The 3,081-nt window shown below is 25.8% G+C and overlaps 1 non-coding gene across 1 annotated transcript; it reads left to right on the forward strand.

Moving 5' to 3' along the window:
* The first annotated feature begins 773 nt into the window (after positions 1-773).
* On the forward strand, positions 774-2,482 carry LOC124816256 (uncharacterized). Its single transcript, XR_010642772.1, has 2 exons — positions 774-1,004; positions 1,075-2,482. It is a non-coding gene; the product is annotated as an uncharacterized LOC124816256 (transcript).
* The last annotated feature ends 599 nt before the right edge of the window (positions 2,483-3,081 follow it).

Genomic DNA, 3,081 nt, shown 5'->3' on the forward strand with positions numbered 1-3,081 from the left:
GAATATTTCTGAAGAAAATGCCACTGTCTTTTTAACTATATTTTAGAAAGATATTATTGCTAAAACCTCTAATATATAACTTTTGATTTGTTATTATTATTACTACTGTTATTATTACCAATAATTATTGGTTGAACTAGAAGAGTAATAACAACAAATCATAAGTTATTTATCAGAGGTTTTTGCAATATCTTTCTAAAAAATAGTTAAAAATATATTTTAAAATAGTCACATTACGTTTTATATTATATATGTCACATTGTATTTTATACTTTTATATAGTCGCATTATAATGTGGCTATATAAAAAAACTGTTACTATGTAAAAACTGTAACTATGTAAAAGACTTATTTTCTTATTTATTAACATTATTATTACTATTATTATTTTTTCAATTTATTTATTATTTATACTAATTATTGTTATTTTTATTATAAAAATAAAAAAAGTAAAATAAAGTTCATATAATTGCAAACAAATAAACGATTTTAATTTTTACTTAATTTTACACGTTAAAAATTTACGCTTAGTATTTAAATGAAAGAAAAGTAAGCAAAATTCAATTTCAATAAAACACTCTGTTCAAATTCAGTTTAATAAAACACTCTGTTTAGTAATACGATATAAACACCCATTAGTTTTTTTAAGTATAATTAATTTTAAAACACGATGTTGTTTAACTTTTTATGTTATAAAAACTTGTTTCATCGTAATTAAGAAACCGACGACAAATATTAAATATTAATATTTATACGCAAATGTAAATACTTTTTGTTTGATTTCATTTTAAAGTGAAAAATGAGATAATAATCTTTGAATATAATAGTTTTTTAAAAATCGCATATTAATTTTATATAAATAGACGTTAGTTTATTAAATTTTTAATCGATAAAAAGTCGAAAAGAAAACTTTAAAATGCAAAGCGACAAGTTTGCACCGGAATGGTTTCGTAAATGTCTGTATAACTGAATGCTGAATTTGGTTGTTAACTAGAAAGTTTAAAGGTAAACAACGTTTTAGTCACTTTTTGATAAAAAAACTTAATACCTTTAAATAAGTTCTATATTTTTTTAGTATGAATGAAGGTCGGTTAGAAAGTTACTTTTCATATATTCCATTCTTTGCGTTTATTTTCCCTACAACTTTCCTTGCAGTTAGCTATGCTCTTATCGTAATTGTCAAGCGTCCTAACAACTACATTTTATCTCCAAGTGATTTAGGAATTAACCAACCGGAGCGAGGTATATATACGATTGCTTTGACATTAGGGAGTGTTATGACATTTACAGTTCAACTACTTCGCTACATTCAAATAAATAGTCTTTATCCGCGAAAAACTAAAAGAGTCAATTTTACATCATTTATGTGCGGTGTTGTTATGATATGTGCACAAGTGACAGCTGCAGCGTTTTCTCAAGATTACGAGCAAATTTCTCATTACTCAGCAGGGTCCATATATTTTGTTTTTGGGTGCATTTACATGATTACTCAAACGTATATGTCACAAGTACTTCCAATGCATCACATCAAATCTATTGTTTTTTTTAGGTTAATCTGCACAATTATAGGATGTATATCTCCTATTATTTTTGGAACAACATTTTTTTTATCCAAGGTCGATGATTATGGAAATAAAATTAAAAAACTCACACAATGGGTTCTGTTATTTTTCCTGCACGTATTTATTTGCAGTTTTAGCTGGGATTTTAATCGGATAAAATTTAACTCGTATTCGCTTGATAAAAGATTTTCGTTTTCAGGAAGTACGCAGGGCATAATCAACAATACTGATTATCCAAGAAATCATACCCGTATAAATAGATTCTCAAGTAGAAGTTCGGCACACTACCGAAATTCTTATTTATAAAAAATAAAATTTAAATATAGTAAAAATTTTACTTTTTTAATTTAAATTTGTTGTATTATAAAACTTGTTTTATGATCTTTTATTTTCAGTGGTTTAACATTTCAAATGTAACACACTGGAGATATATATCATATATTTATCTTTTTTTAAATAATTTATTTTTCTTCTCTCATTTGCTTACTCTCTCTTACTTTTGTCCAGTTCATACATACATGCATACATACATACATACATACATACATACATACATACATACATACATACATACATACATACATACATACATACATACATACATACATACATACATACATACATACATACATACATACATACATACATACATACATACATACATACATACATACATACATACATACATACATACATACATACATACATACATACATACATACATACATACATACATACATACATACATACATACATACATACATACATACATACATACATACATACATACATACATACATACATACATACATACATACATACATACATACGTTTTTATATATATTAGATCTTCATTTGTTGTGCATTATTTGTTTTCTGATTATCCAAAGTTGTATTGAATAAAATACATATAAAATGAAATCTGTTTATTTAAATTATGTTAATACCAGTACATTTTAGCAATGCTAGAAATATGAATATGATTGTATCAAATTAGGTGCAAATTTTTTGTTCGGCGAAAAATTTCTTTTGAACAAACTAGATTAAGGTAGTGTTAAATTGAAAATTGAAAAAGTGCTCGAATTTAATGTTTTTCTAAACGTAAAATTCACGCATAATAACAGAGCAAACATTGACCAAAAAACTAAAAATTAATTTTTCAATACGATCCTGCTTATTTTAACGATTATTTTAATATTTCATGTTGATATATATTTAATATATTCTTTTTCCGTAAGAGTAGACAATATTTCGTCTGACTTTTTCGCGCGAAGTTTCGGAAGTCAGACGAGAAAACTTGAATTAAATATTTATGCCGAAAAATATCGGAAGTGCAATTTCTAATTAACGGCGGGAGGGGGGGGCCTGTTACTGTTAAAATCTTAACTTATACTGTGTTTAGTTTTTTCCAACAACTAAGCAATAAATGTAAACCCCCTAATGCTGCGCAATATTTTATTGTTCTTTTCTGAGATCATAGAAAAGCCGCATTAATGTATTTGTTCCGGTAAATTGAAAAT

The sequence above is a fragment of the Hydra vulgaris genome, chromosome 12 (assembly GCF_038396675.1).
Source record: "Hydra vulgaris chromosome 12, alternate assembly HydraT2T_AEP".
NCBI lineage: Eukaryota > Metazoa > Cnidaria > Hydrozoa > Anthoathecata > Hydridae > Hydra > Hydra vulgaris.